This window comes from Lathamus discolor, chromosome 9 (genome assembly GCF_037157495.1).
Source record: "Lathamus discolor isolate bLatDis1 chromosome 9, bLatDis1.hap1, whole genome shotgun sequence".
NCBI lineage: Eukaryota > Metazoa > Chordata > Aves > Psittaciformes > Psittacidae > Lathamus > Lathamus discolor.
Genome location: NC_088892.1, coordinates 10,465,140 through 10,481,305, shown reverse-complemented (window position 1 = coordinate 10,481,305; position 16,166 = coordinate 10,465,140). Strand labels below are relative to the sequence as shown.

The 16,166-nt window shown below is 37.0% G+C and overlaps 1 long non-coding RNA gene across 1 annotated transcript in view; it reads left to right on the top strand.

The window, feature by feature from the left end:
* The window catches only part of LOC136019464 (uncharacterized), an 87,350-nt gene extending 76,248 nt beyond the window's left edge, over positions 1 to 11,102 (top strand). Inside the window, exon 3 of the long non-coding RNA XR_010614894.1 lies at positions 10,654 to 11,102. This is a non-coding gene — a long non-coding RNA (uncharacterized LOC136019464). The remainder of the gene's footprint in view (positions 1 to 10,653) is intronic.
* The last annotated feature ends 5,064 nt before the right edge of the window (positions 11,103 to 16,166 follow it).

Sequence of the window (16,166 nt, the reverse complement as noted above, 5' to 3'; positions counted from 1 at the left end):
TGTTACTAAATTTGTTTGAGATATGACCTTGGGCAGAATGAGCACCATTGCATAAAATCCCAGAAGTCTATACTAGGTATACAGAAGTCAGCGTGGTTTGTTGGTTTGATGTTTTTTTTACCTTCAGCTTGGTCTTTTTAAAAGCATAGTTAACACCATAAGCATTACTTTTATTTCTTTAGTGATAAACTACTATTAAACCAGTACTTTGTCTGAAGAGTTGTAGGAGCATCACAGTCTGATGCTCACATTGCAGAAATCTCTTCATCACACATTTCTATGTACATTGTCTGACTCACCATGGCTGCTCGTAGGTCCTTGCCGCAAAGGTTTCCTCTCTTGCTACAGTTCCAGGTCTGTTTTTTGTTGAGAACATGGATCAGTAGTATTATGCTGTGCTGACACTCATAAATGAGTTGGCTTTGTCTCTGTTCTGGAAGATGCAGTTTATATCAGGTCTCCTGACTGTATGATTCCTCTTGCTCCCCTTCTTCCCTTTCTGCTCCACATTCCTGGGAGAAAATGCAACATAACAAGGCACAGGCTGCAGCCAGCAATGAACAAACTCTTTAAAAGCCTTCCATTAATTATCCATTTCCTTAGATTTTCCTGCTTGGTGACTCATATCCTTTCAGAAGTTGTGTGCTCATATGATTGACACCTCATTTTTATACCAAGAAGTACAATTTTGCTTGCAGCTTAGTTTTGTGGGAATCTGAAAGAGAATTTCTTCCATTCAGCGGTCATTTAATTAGCAAGAGCAGAGAAGTTTGCAGTAGGTATATGTAATCAAATGCCATGAAAAGCAGTTTGTCTCCCTGCTACAACTCCACAAAGCAACTCAGTCCCGCAGAATTGACATCCCTGCTATCATGATGGGAACTAGAGCAATCCAGGTAATGCAACTACAGAATAAATAAATAGCTGCTTAAAAACACTGGCCAAATGCATGTCCTCCAGTACCAATATATTGTTGGCCTGTTTTCTACAATCTTCTACAGCGTTTTTACCTGCCTCCATCAGGGCTTGCTTGACTACAGTGTTTTGGTATTTGACAGCTGCTTGTGTATTCAAGTCAAAAAGAAAATGAGAAGGAAATAAAAGACTATTGATTTGTCTAATAACAAGTCAATTACACTCAATATGTGCTCTTCCTCAGGTGAGTATAAAAGGGTAATCAATCATAATTTAAAAGGGAATGATTAATCCAAACTTGTTCTATGCTACCATTTTTGATACATAAAACAGCTATGAAGTGATCTAATATCAATTTACACCCACTTCTTGTGTGTTCCAAATGCTGATGAGCACACAGTTGTTAAACAATACTTGTTATTTTAAGGTATCCAATTATTTTTAATTAATATAGCTGCTTTTATGTAATGAGAAATAAATAGCAACTTGTTTTTTTTCCCATTTCTTGTATATAGTTGCACAGCCATGCAAGCATTTTGTATCCACATTGGAAGTGGGGTCTTTTCTTTGTATACATAGTTATATGCATTTACTAATCCACTGAATAAGTACTGAAAGTTTAAACTAAATGAAAAGATCAAAGACAGATTTGGAGTGATGCATGATTCATAAGAAATAGAGTTATAACAAGGAAAATAATGAACACTGATGTAATTACAGGCATGTATAAAATCAGTGGATAGATACTGGGAATATATAAATGCCATATCATCATTTATACTTTCTAATGTGTGATTCTGTTGAAAAAAGTTGATTAATTAAGGTGTAAGCTTGAAACTCATTTTTTTAGTGGGGTAGGTTTTTTACATTTTAAATGCAGCCGATTCATTGTTGCATTTGGTTTTAGGTTGGCTTGGGTTTTGTTGAGTTTTTGTTGTTGTTTTTTTTTTTTTTTTTTTGGGGGGGGGGTGTTGGCTTTTTTTCTTGTTTGGGTGGTTTTTTTTTTCTTTATTTTTGTCTCCCAGTTAAGTTTTTGCTAACTTCAAGAGAAATCTGACTTCCAAAATAATTTTTACTTATTTCTATGTTCAGATACTTATTAAAGTATATCAGATGCATTCTGGCATTTTGTAGACTTTCCTCATTAACATGGACCAGGTTGAGAATCAGTGTGTCTGATCAAAATTGTCAACTAAGTTTCTATTTATATTGTTTACGTGGTGCATTAGTGCTAGCCAAAAAGCCTCAAGTATATTTTCTGTCTTGCTTTCTAAGAAGTGGCAAAGGTGCATGCTTTCTAGTTGGTTTCATTCCTGTTGCACATGAAAATTTTTTCATGAAATTTTCCTTAATGATGAAAAGAATCTCTTGAGGGACTGCTTTCCAAACTTAGACCATTATTTTCGTGTTCATTGGCTTTGTTTGTTTAGGTGAATAAGCAAAAGAGGAGAAGGAAGTTAGGTGGGGAAATTTCAGCATCTGCTGGAGATTGGTCTTGACCAGTTGCCCTCCTGAGGAAGTTATGAGCTACAAGAAGCTATTTCTTATATTTTAGGAGATATGAAGACTTATTATACACAGTTAGGGATTCTTCAGTAATGGTAAGGATTACCGATTCTGGGAGCTTCTTAGGGGTTTTAGGAGAATTTTGTTCCCATCCCAAGTGGGGAAATGTAGAACGAAGAACTTAAAAAATGTGTTCCACTATTCCTACCTACTTTATTTTTCTATTTTTATCACCCAGCTTACTTTTTGTTCCTCCTCCACTCCCTAGATGTTTACCCTCTCTTCTCATTACTCTCTATTTTAATCCAATCTTAGGGTTCTCAGTAAGTTTTGCTGTTTGTTCTTTCCTTCTCTTTCCATATCGATTATGCTGCAGTATCCCCCATCTTGCTTTTTCCTCTTGTGATATTCTCTAAGCTGCTTCCTCACCACTCTTTTCCTTTGTTCTGTCTCTCCAGTGCCTTTCTCCAATTCACCTTTCTTACTTCTGTGTCATTATTGTGCTGACCTTTCCAAGTCAATTCCTTTTTTTGTATCCCAAAGAAAATTTGGGCAGCTAACAGGGAATTGGAACTGAATATCTTGTTTAACTAGAATTAAAACAACATAGTTCTGCTTTTCAACTTAAAATTAATTTGATTGGCTTGTCTTAAAATTTTCCTTCCCCCTTTTTGGGGGGCGGTGGTTTGTTTTTTTGGGAGGGTTATTTTTTGGTTTTGTTTCTTTTTCTTTGTGTGTGATGGGTTTGGTTTGGTTTATAACATTACTGCTATCACTGTTTTTATATTCTGGAAGGAACTAAAATCACCATCCCAATACATTCGAAGTCCTTGAAATATTTTAAGAGCTGTGATGGTGTACTCAGCAGGAGAGGCCTGTTTTACTACTGCTACAAGAGCAAACAATAACAACCTGGGTTATAAAATCTGATAGGTTTTAAGAGATTGTGTTTTCCCCTCCTCCTCTGGAGCTTTTGTGCTATTTCTGAGGCTGCAGAGGAAAGTGAAAGGATTCTGGCAGGATGTAAATCATGAGATCATTAACACTTCAGCCCAATTTCTTTCCAGTGATGTGTAATCTTAGCAGAGATGATTGATGGGATTGGGGATCCACAAGATAGATATTATGGGTCATTCCTTCGCATTTCCTCATTTTCTTCACCCTTTTGCTAATCTTAGTTTCAGATAACACCATTCAATCAATTTCATTGCTGATATAGAACTGTATTTTTCTAATATCAGATATTATATATCAGATATATCTCTGGGCATATGTATGTTCTACCTCTATTGCTTTTTGTGCAGTCCCTTTTATTTTTTTATATGCTCCATTATAATAAGTGGCAGAAATATTTACATTAACATAATTGTTTTAGTTTTTGGTATAAAATACCTCTTTATTTAGTTGCAACATTTAAACCACAATAAGTATCTATCTGCATTGTGTGGAGAATGAAAGGAAGGAAATATTCTTCCCCTCCCTGTGGGGGGTCTCACGTGACATGATAAGAATATATTCTACTGTGAAGTGATCTTATTCATTTCTTTCTTTTCATGGAGGGGAGAGGAAAATGTAGAGGAATGGGAGACATGGGACATTTGATTGTCACGTATTTCTTCTGTGTCTATTCAAGCCTAAAATATTAAACCAAAACAAAACAGGATGCTTAACTTGAGGGTTTGTTGGGGTTATTTATCTATCTATCTATTTATTTATTTATTTTTATCTGAAACATAATTCTCAAACAAAATAATTGGTTGACATTGAAAAGTACATTGTATGTGCTAGCAGCATGTCTACAATAAAAACGATATTAAAAAAAAAAAAAAACAGAAAAGGCACACTGCGGTGGAAAAAAAAGGGATTTTGCTAGATACCAAAGCTGTGTCCATTAGAGGCAACAGTTTATGTGCAGAGCTCTCCAGTCTGCTTGCTGTAGTGCTACCCCATTTGTCAGAATGGAAGCTTCCTACGGGTATGTATGAACCGTGCTGTATGCGGAGAAAAGAGTTTACAAGTTATTCCATCATCTTTCCAAAGAACAACTGCATGAAGACTATAGCAGGAAATTGAAAGAGAGCTGGTTTATATGCATATTAAGCCTCTCTGCAGATTGTAACTATTAAGGTACAGATGTGTGTATAGGCAAATAAAGGGTAATCTTAATATACCTTTGATCCACAGTTAACTTTTGATTCAACTAAATACCAGTGCCTTAGTTTCTCTGTGTTTTGTTGTAGCACCGCATGCTAATTAATTGAAAGAAATAATTTAGCTGCTGGTGGTTTTATACTATCACTTCAATATTTAATGAGATTCATTGGCTGATATTAAATGCTATTTCAAGAATCCTTCCAAGAGCAAAATAATATATTCACAATATTATGAGAAGAGTTTCTGGATTGGTGTATCTTTCTGACAGCTTTTTATATTCAGGTATGAAACTATCAGTTTAATCTTCAGTGGGGTTTTTTTGACAGAAGAAAAATTGGTTGTGCAGCTGCGGTTATTATCTTTTTTTTTTTTTTTATTTATTTTTGTCTTTAATAAGAGGTGAAAGGTGTATTGAATCGGAGGAAAATGAGGTTTGGATTTAATGTTGCATATGAAGAATGGCATGTCTCAATGAACCAGCAATTCTTGATGACTAGTTCTTAGTAGTGCTTTGGTACTGAGCTACCAGCATCCCAGTTCAAAAGGACAGTATCGCATACATACCCTGTCTCTCTTACAAATCCAGCTTGTTAATCAGCGGTGTAAGGATGACCCTGCTAACTCCAAAGTCTATTGTGCCTTCATATACAATGACCTACAGTTAGTCTAAATGCCATATCAAAAATTTGTTGGTGAACTTGATTTTTCTTCATTTCAATCCCACTTAACAAAGTAGATCTCAAAATGTAAAGTCTAATGCCAGAATGTTCTATTGTACTCTGGCCAGTGCATTCTATGTAGTTGCCAAATATAAGGTAGATACTGAATATAAATTAGCTGCTGAATATAAGGGTCAGACTGATACAGAGAGCAATACTGTGTTATTATAAAAGTGTGCGTCATTGTTGTTAATCATAGAGTTCAGGTATCAGTCCTGTTTAACATGCATAAGTTTGTATTACAACCACACAGTAATCAACTAAAAAGTATTATAAATTTGTTACTCCCATTCCATTCTCCTCTAATGTATATATATAACTGGACATGAAACTGGCAGGAAGTAATTTTTTATATTTTTTTCCTAACTAAGGCTTCCACAAAGAGATTTTATTACTATCAGAACGATCTGCTGAAAGATATCTGTGTTTTACACAACATTTTAGTTGACTGCACTACTAGCAGCTTGTTTTAATATCAGTGCAGCAGTATGCAGCAGAATAATATGTCATTCCAGGGAAAGCCAGAAAAGGACATCAGATTAGGATTTTTCTGCTCCGAGTTTTCTAATTGAGAACAAGGATGCAGAGGGAAGTTCCTCCCTGTTTGGTTTTGGGTTATGTAGCTGAAGCAGCAGGTCTCTTGGGCAAGTTGGTAGTTTATTTGCTAGGAAGAGTCACTTCAGAATTGCTTCAGGCAGCACCTGAGTTTGATGGATCTTTCTCTTCCACTGAACTGCCTCCAGACTGAACAACAGTTGAAGAATAACATTCCTTGGTTTTAACAAGTTGCTCCCAAGTCAACTTTACAACTATAAATGACTTATAATAGGTACCTAAAACTTTTCCCAATGTGAAAGCAATCATTTTCCCTTTCCACCTTGCTGGAATCTCATGTTTTAAGCTTTTGGACGCTGAGCTCAGATTCTTTCAGTGTTCAGTGTACATTACTGTGTATCAGTGCCCCTCACTCAAAACCTGTTGTACTTATAGCTATCTTGACAAAGAGGAAATGTATGCTAATGTGCTTTAGCTCCAAGAAAATGTGCTATAAAGAAAAGAATGTTTGTTAGAAAGTAAAACATGTACCGACATTAAACTAGAGTTGTGCAAATCAGTCCTCTTTCTAGTGAGGATAGATTAGACTGGAGAAATAAGATGGCCTGAAACCAAGTTACAAAGAGCAAAGAAGCTGAGAAAGATTGATCTTATTTCTAAAAGGATTAGATTTTGAATTTAGGAACTATGAAAGTGCCTTCAACTTTTAAATTTCTTTTTAAGTATCATTCCAAGATATTTTGCATTAAAATTATAAAAACATGTCCTGGGTTCAGCAATAGCAGTCATTTTTTCTCCTTCTTAGTAGCTGGTGCAGCACTGTGTTTTGACTTTTGGCCTGGGAACAGAGTTGATAACACAGATGGTTTAGTTTGACCAAGGACTAAGCTTTTATAGTGGGAAGACACTTGGTAGACTTTAGGCTGAGAACCAGTACCTGAATTTGATGCCCACCCTAGCCCAGTTGACAAAAAGCACATCCATAGAAGGTGGATAAGAACTGGATGGACTTCACAGAATCACAGAATCACAGAATCCCAAGGGTTGGAAGGGACCTAAAAAGATCATCTAGTCCAACCCCCCTGCAAGAGCAGGGTAACCTACAGTACATCACACAGGAACTTGTCCAGGCGGGCCTTGAATATCTCCAGTGTAGGAGACTCCACAACCCCCCTGGGCAGCCTGTTCCAGTGCTCTGTCACTCTTACAGTAAAGAAGTTCTTCCTGATGTTAACGTGGAACTTCCTATGTTCCAGTTTACACCCATTGCCCCTTGTCCTATCACTGGATATCACTGAAATGGGAACAGTAACTGTGAAGATGCTGTGCTCTACTCTCCAGGGGATATTACCCTAGTCACTAGCCTTTCACCAGTCACTGCCACAGGGAAAGCTACACTGCTGCAGGTTCAATTTATGCTGGCTGCTATGGAGCTGGCTTGCACAGTGACCCCTGGCCAGTGCAGAGCAGATTCAGTCTTTGGGATAATTTTACAGAGTGCTCAGGTCAGAGAAGCTGGGACTATTGTAAAGACTCTGGATCCAGAATTTCAGAGCCATTTTTGTCTTTGCTATGGTAAACTTTGCTTAGAAACTGGCTTTCACACTGGTGCACATTTGAGAAATCAGCTTGTTCCTAATGTGATATTGCTGTGGGTTTTGTCTGTGGGTTGTGGATTTGGTTGGGTTTTTTTTTTCTTTTTTTCTGTTTGTTTGTTTTGGTTTTATTTATATTTTTTTCTTTCCTCTGAATTGACTTGTAAAACATGGCTTGTCATATCTCTGGACCTCATTTCTATCTCTGTGAAGTACGGAAAATTTTGTAGCGACTCATCAGGGACCAGATTTGAAAGGGGCCCCTGTATTAGGCTGAATCATAACATTTTTTACTAGTATTATTAACATTACAGCCATTACCATTGCTTCTGAAAGAGAAACAGAAGAAACAGAAAGAGACTGGTTTTGTGTACCTGACCCTTCCTCTCCCACTTTGGATGAGTTTCTTTAGAAAACAAAGCTCCAGACAAGTCAAACCTCACGTGCACAAATATATGATGAAGATCCTTCAAAGCTCTGACACTATATTCTGTCTTTAGCTTGGTTTAGACATGTTCACCTTTAGTAATGCTCCAAGGTTTAAAACTGACAGCAATACAGCCTAACAATAGAAACAATCATTCAGGGGGACGAAGCAAATACCTTATAGCACTGGAGAAGCATGACTGATAGGTGCCATGTGGTTTGGTAACACTGAAGATCCATTTAAGCTAAGTAAGATCTAACTTTTTTAGATGTTATCCTTTACCTGATATGCAATGAGTATTTGATGAAGTGGTATGGTAACTGCTCTCCTTTTTCCTCTGCTGGTTGGTGTTGCAGGAGCTGTACATTACATGCTGGAGTTTTCTTTCTGGCTGGCTTTCTGTTTTAGTTTGTGTGTGCAGATCTAAATCTGAATCTTTTTAGCGAGAATATGAGAATGACTAGTGATATCAAGTCTCTTAGTGATCCTGCTGAGATAATTCAGGCTGGTTGGAAGACTGTGGTATTAAAAGTAATAAAACCCAACAATAACAAACCCCATTCTTATAGCATTCATTCTCCCTGTTTTTTAGAAAGCAGCATATGCCTGGTTACATTTATCTGTACAGTATTCGTTATTCTCTAACGAACAGCAGGCTGCTGTCTCACCCTCTCGGCTGGGTACCACTCTCTGCACTTTGGTTAAGCTCACAGCACGGCAGTAGCATTGGGTTGTGCTGACAGCCTTGCCTGGGGGGCAGAAGGAGCAGGGCAGCCTTTTTGTGCTCTGTCACACTCCCAGAAGGGAGCAGGGCTTTTCTTTCATTAGCCAACTGTTCTGTGCCTTCATTCCTTTCTCCAGTCTAAAATTTTAGAGATACAGTTTGGGAAAAATAAATTATTAATAAATGCAAATTAAATGCCAAGTACTGTTGTTGGGGCAGAAATATATTACAGAAAGCTTGCAAGCCGCTGGAGGTTTTAGCTAAAGAAAGTCTATTACTGAAAGTCATTATCAAATATAAATACATAGGCCTAAAGATGAGCCCTCTAATATCTAGATTTAGTTTTCCAGAGTATTTACTTATTGTAATCCACATTATGCTGACTTTTTAGACTGGCAGGCAGTTGATTGCTTATTTCCCAAATGGATTTAATACAAACTACTTTAGCCATATTTATTTGGAATTGTGAATTTTCCATTACTACCTGACGTTACTACCTGATGTATAATCAATTTAGATTACTTCAACCTTACCAAACACAGAGCTTTTACTCGTGACTTCCTCCTTCCATCCTTCTACCCATTCACCGCTCTGTCTTTCTTCTCCACATTATACAGCATGAGAGGCTCTCAACCTTTTGAATGCATGCACAGGCAAGAAGCTGCTAGCATTCCTAGGTATCTGTGTTGGGATTTGACATACAGGAATGGGTTTTGTGAATATCCCTCACTGAAACAAGAGGTAGGGAACTTTATGTAAGAACTGAGTATTCAACTAGGAATGCGTTTTTCACAGGTCTGCAGCTGCCAGCATAATCTTTCTCAAAACCCATCAGGGGCTCTTTAAAAGTTTCTCCAGTGATTATCCAAAAGCAATTTATTCATGTCTGGGTGGGCATGTTCGAAGGTTGGAAATAGAACAAGATATTGCACTCAGTAACACATTTCATAAGGTAGAGAGTCTCTGAAAATATTTCTTTATTTTATTTTATTTTATTTTATTTTATTATTTTATTTTATTTTATTTTATTTTTTTATATTTTATCTTTATTAGCAGTAGTATAATCATCAATCCCAATGGCCACTCTTGCTAATGGGTATTTGCCAGTATGCTGTAGTTTTGTTATCAAAAAGCTAAGGTAATATCGTCTGTTAACTTGATGACATTTATAAATGGCTCTACTGAGAAAGAGTGCAAGAAAATGTCAGTTCTTCAAAATCTAATGATGGTCTAAAAAAATAAATTATTCTCAAACATGCCTTTAGGTTTTTTCCACACATTTAGTACTATATAATGAGTGCACCTGACCTGTTGTATATGTGTAATGTACAGGTAATGCACAAAAATAAATTATGTTCCAGTATTAATTTGTTGTGCTTCGAAAATGCATCTTTTTTTATTAGGTATTATTTTTTCTTTCTATCTGTCTAACTGTTACCACTAGATTTACTTATCCAAGACAAGGTGCTCAGGTGGTGTCAATCAGGACAATTCGTTGACTTTGGTTCTGCCAATTTAAACCAGTTGAGGTTATGGCTCTTACAGTATTCTTTAAAAAGTTAAAGTGAAACATTTCCTTTGTGTTAGCTTGAAGGGCTGCACTTCATTTTATTTCTCTGAAAGTGATTGTAAGGGAACATGTGTCACCTAAAACTAATTATATCGCTAGTTAAGGCTTCTGAGCTGGTGCTATAGGGAAAAGCTTTAAAAAGTGCCTATGAGACTTAGGAACCTGATTTCCACTACAAAATTAATGTTAGCACTAAGTTTCAGCTGAAATAATAATACACTGTTATTTTGCAAAGCAGCTCTGCACTCACATTAGAACTCTCACTTAAGACTTTAGTAGGAGTTTTATAAAACAGATAGAGCACTGTATATCCTTGGTGACCTCCAAATTTGGAGGGATAATAATGACTCACTAACTTCTAGCTCATGGGAAAACATACACTTTTCCACATACTTCGTTTCTCTCTCTTCCTTTACCCTTCCTCCCCCTAAAGAAAGGAGGGTAGAGAATGTCATGGTTCATTTCTCTTCCTCTCCTGCTTTTTACAGCTTGTGTGAGCTCTGGCGTTGAACCCAGGCAAGAAAAGGTCATCACTGTAGGAATTAACTGCACATGGGACTGCATTTCTTTTAAACAGATGGAAGGCATGTACTCCTGCAAACAGACAAAGCTGTCTCACTGCATCCATGTGCAAATGGGATGATTAGGGCGGTCTTCTGGCACTTGAGAGGAGACATAGTTTCCTTCAAGCTGAGGAGGGTAAGAGGCCTTGTTTCCCACTTCCTGACTCTGTGCTTCAGCCAGAAAGCTGTTATGTGGAAGATAAACACAGGCATCGCTACTGCTACCATATTTGCTTGAAAAGAAAGGCGCGACCCTTCTGCTGTTTAAACAAAGAAAAAAAAAAAACCAAAACCCAAAGACCACACGGTTTTAGGTAAATGGTTATTCTGGAGAGAAGATTTTGGAATCGGGATCCTAAGCAAAGAGCAATGCCTGAGAGCAACCCCAGGTAAGGCCCTGAAGTTTTGAAGAGATGTTATGTCTGGTTGTAGGCTTCACAGTTCCTGGTGCCAGACTATGGATTTGCACTTTACTTTAGCAGGAAGATTCCTAAAATGTGAGGTGTTGCACCACCTGACTTCAGACACACTGCCTATTCTTCATATGTCTGGCCTGAGATGATAAAACTACCAAAATTTTCAGTAGTTATCAATCAAACTAACAAGGCAAAGCAGGAAGGCTAAAAAGCCACCCATAAACATAAACAAAAGGAGTTTTTTTTGAGTTAGCTGAAACGACATTTTGATTTAGGGCTAAGGAAGCTGCCCATTTTCTAAGCATGGTAAAAATGTCATTAATTAAGATTCCAGCCCTCAAAAGTTGAAAAAGCAGTTAAATACGAGCGTATATAATTGCCTGCCTTGTTTCTGACATGCCCCATATAGATTTGGTTCACCAAGGACTTTATCTAATCTGACAAGAGTCCAAACTGCTTTATGCAGACTAAATGAAAGCATTCATGACATAACACAGTCTGTGTTCCCATGCCCTGTGTTATTTTTCTGGATTTTTTTTTTTCTTTTTTTTCTGAGATACTTGTGCCCAGGTGGCTGAAGAAAAACGTAATTGTCTGACGTGAAAAGCAGCAGCTAGTTTGAATCCAAAATGAAATGCCAGTCAAAATATAAGACAACATTATGGAGTGGTAGCATCCTCACTATGACTAAGCTTTGAATTGAATTTTTATTATGAACTACTGATGATTGATACAAAACTTTCAAGACACTATAGAGAACCTTTACAATCCTAGCACCCAGGTAGGCAAAATCCTCTTGCAATATTTGAAGGCACTCCCTCAGATGTTACCAGGATGAAGGGAAGCACAAGGGATTATGAAATTTTCGGGTTCTTTTTAGGTCAAAATTAGTATTCTAGATGTGACATAATTCTTATTCAGTAGCCACATAATGTTGCACAGGTATGTGCTATGTTGGAACATTGATTGAATGAGCACCCTGCAGAGCAGGGATGAGTTTAATGTGATTTTTTTTGCGTTGCATCTTCCAAAACAGATATTTGACTTACTGAAGATCTTGAGAGTTCTAGCATCCTAAAATACACTGTACTGTTACTCTGATCATAGCAATCTCTCAGTGTTAAATATAGCATTGTGTCTCTCTGGGCTTTTTCAAATGTTTTCAGTACCTTTTTATTATTATCTGACTGTACATCACTAGGTCACTTTGTGTCCTTTATGTAAACTCAGAACTGATCTGAAGCAAATGGGATTGCTTGAGTCTTACCTCCCATTCATAAAAGTATGTGTGACCAAGCCACAGAAAAAAAAAAATCTTCCAACATCACAGTCATCATGTTTTCTGTTATAACATTGAATTGCTAGAACTTAAATTACATTGCAGTTGTCATTAGAAAAAAATATTTCAGCTTTAATATGCAGCAGGTTGAGTGACCAGTATGACCTGGAAGCAATTCCAGAACAATGCCTTTGTGATGACTGTTTGCCTCACAGAGAACATAATTTGGGAGGCATCTATCACCAAGGTGATTATGCTTATCAACATATTTTCATCAAAGCCAGTGGCCTAATAAGCAATGGTTGCTAGCGATATATGATGCAGTAAAGCACTTCAGATTTGCACCATTAATCCAGTCGCTATTGTTCTTTGGTAAATTCATAGACTCAGATATACTGAGATTTGTATTTGTATTTAATCTGGTGGGAGTTAAGTATATTATTTGTGATTAATTATGCTGTCTGTAAGAATCTGGATATTGCCACCTTGGGGCTGTTCTCTCCCTGGGGGAGATGGTGGAGAATGAATGTATTAGCCATCATAAGATGCTTAAAGGCTATATTCAAGAGATATTCAAGATAGAGAAACAAAATTAATAAGCTGATTAAAAACAGGTCATGTCTTGGTTGCAGCTATTTTGTACAACTTTGAATAAGTTAAAATCCAGTAAGTTAAAAGCTTAACGAAAAGTACAGCTTTGCAGGCTGGAGGCATTCAGGAGCTTCTTTGGAGTTACTAGCTGCATGTGCTTTGGAGCCAAACATTTCAAATACTGTCTTCCACTTAACTGAAACAACCTGGGAATAATTGCCACATTTGATGCCCACATCCGCTCTCTCATTCTTTTCCTATAGCCAAAACAGCACTGATGAAAGATGTATGCAGCCTTTCATGTTCCATCTAATCAGGAATGTTTCCACTTGTTTTTTGATAATATTGTCACCCATGGTAGTGGTGATGACATTTTCTTGGAGATACGCCCTGTGATTTGGTTCATTTGGACCCATTATCAAGGTTTAAGGGGTTATACAACCTACTTTCCTTCTTGTTATATTCCCCTGTTACATATTAACCATCTGGCTTGGTAGAAGCTGCCTCCTAACAGTTTTTCATAGCTGTGCCAAATTTCTGTTCCCATGGAAACTGTTTAAGAGTGCTTTAAAATTTGAGAGGTGTACCATTTGCTACCTAGAATGGATCACATTTCCTTTTTCTTTTGTCTTTGTATTTTCTTTTGTTTAATAACTGGTTAGTATTGTCACTTGTCCTGAAAAAGATGAGTGTCATGAGTTTCAGGCACTAGTTTTGTATCTCAATTTCCTATTTTCCACGCTCCGAAGAGCAACTCTAAAACAGTTTAAAGCTGCATTAGTGCATTATTTAAGTACCACCAAGGAAACTGCACACATTAATAGAAGAACAACAACTTAAAAAATGTGTAGTTTAAATTTTATTTAAAGGGGATTTTGGAAAACATTACAAATGCTTTTACCATCCATGATTACATAGGTTATTAAATATTAAAGGAATTGTTTTGACTGTATCTCAAAGTATGTTCAGTGTCTATACTTGTGCTTAAAAGAGTTATGTAGGCGCATTTCACACAAAGGTTTTCAAAGCTATTCAGCTTTGAAAGGTGTTACCCCAGTTCCGTCGAGGAAATATATCTTTGTTTTCCATTCACAAGAAACTGATCTGCTGCATTTGTTAAATATTTTCTAGAAGGAGATTAAATGTCACAGTTGCTGAGGTGTACTCAACCATTGCACTAAACCAATGCATTGCTTAATAATCCCATCCTAGATTCTACTCACGCAGCCACAGACTTGGGAGTAAAGAGCAGAAAAAAGCATACAATTTTCAGAGATGTCTTTCATTCATAAGAGAGCAAAGGTTTTGAACATTTTTGTTTACATGTTGCCATAAAATGCTATTTATGGTACGCCATAAAAATGTCATCTGTCTTCTACTGTCTGTTGACACGTTTGCTGTGAATTATTTACATATATGCAGGCTTCAGAGACGCTATGAGGATTAGGAGGGCAGAAGTAAGCTGTCATGATGGTATCTCTATTCGGACTTAATATTAAAAAGATTTTAACATATTGTGTATTTCCTAACCAATATAAAAAAATGCTGCTCACTGCTAGAACAAAGGTTTGCTGAAGATACTTAAAGGGTAGAACGCCGTTTTTCAGATCACTGGCTTACCTTAGTTTCTCCCATAGAATCCTTCTTTCATGTAAATGCTCCATCAGGGAGTTGAATTAGAGCCCAATTAAAAGGAGGTATGAGGTTTATGTATGTGCTTAAATATATTTCTTAAACAGGGATGAAATTAGGAATCAAGCCCTTTGCTAAAGATTCAGTTCTGTGAGCAATTTGTGCTTATGTACTCCTTTTCATCAAGAATGCAACACGGAAAATGATAGGCATATTGGCTTTGTAAAGGTGTCAAAAGCTGATTTTTTTATTAGCTTTAGCTAGTAAAAGACAAAACAAAATACTTCTCTGTGTTTTTCTTTTCCACCTTTAGCATGTTTCAATTAGATCCGAGTTTTTTTTCTAGGAATCCTGGGATCCCTTCACTTCTCTTTTGCATGGTTTCTTTACAGTCAAACTTCTGATTTTTTCTGTTCTGTTCTTCTACCATAAAATTGCCAAGAAACCTGACTCAGTTTATGGAGAGGTTCTGAGACCAGCCTCACTGCAGTTACATTTCACCTCAAGCAGTAGTGTCTAGTTCCCTCTTTTCTAAAAGATCAGAATTTAAACATTCTTTACCTTGAGTTCTTTCTGGAGAGTGTTACCCCTTAACTAACTTATTATAAAAGTGGGGAGATGTTTTATTGTTAGCACAAGATACCAATACAAAAGCAGTAGAGAAGGCAGTCAAGATCAAAGCTCAAAATTGAGTTTGTGTACCGAAACAGAGTACCTGATCTCAGACAAAAATAAGCTGTACCAGGATTTCTCAAGTCATCAAATTGTTACATCAGACTAAAGGTCAACAACTGCTATTTAATCTATTGTGAAGTCAGGATCTGATATAAAACTGAAGGGCAACACAATATAATTAATTATTAACCTTTATAAAACTGTGTGTAAACTGGGAAAAATAATATGATTCCAACAATCCCTGAGTAAAATTAGACATTTCCATCCCAGCACAAAATGTTAAGAATAAGATTAAGCAGAATATAAACTCATTTTTCAACACATTTGGAAGCAGGGACAAAAATGATATGAAAATGTTTATTAGACAACTGATACAAATCTCTTGGAAAGGCCCCACTAACTTCACGGAGCTTTATATCAGACTCTAAGTATGTCTGATTAACTGCATGAGACAGGAACTCATAAATCGTGGCATTTCACCACACGGACTCAAGCTGATGTAGAGACTCAAATCTTTGTTTATTACCACCAAGCCCTTTTTTTACCCCCTTTTTCGGTACTTTCCCAACCTACACAAGCATGCCACGTTCCATCTCATTGGCCACTGTAAAACTCTCCAGATAAATAGTCCAATCACAATGTTGCAGACCCTCTCACAATCCCCACATCCTCAGCCTTCAACTGGGATTCCTGCCACAGCTACATCCTGGCCTGTCCTCCCAAGGCTTGCTTGTTTACCTTTCCTGTCCTTCAAAGTTCCAATTCATCACCCCAGGGCTTGTCAAAGCACCAAGGCCTCAGAGCTCATTCCCAAACTCTTTTTCATGCAAATTTTATCAGCTTCA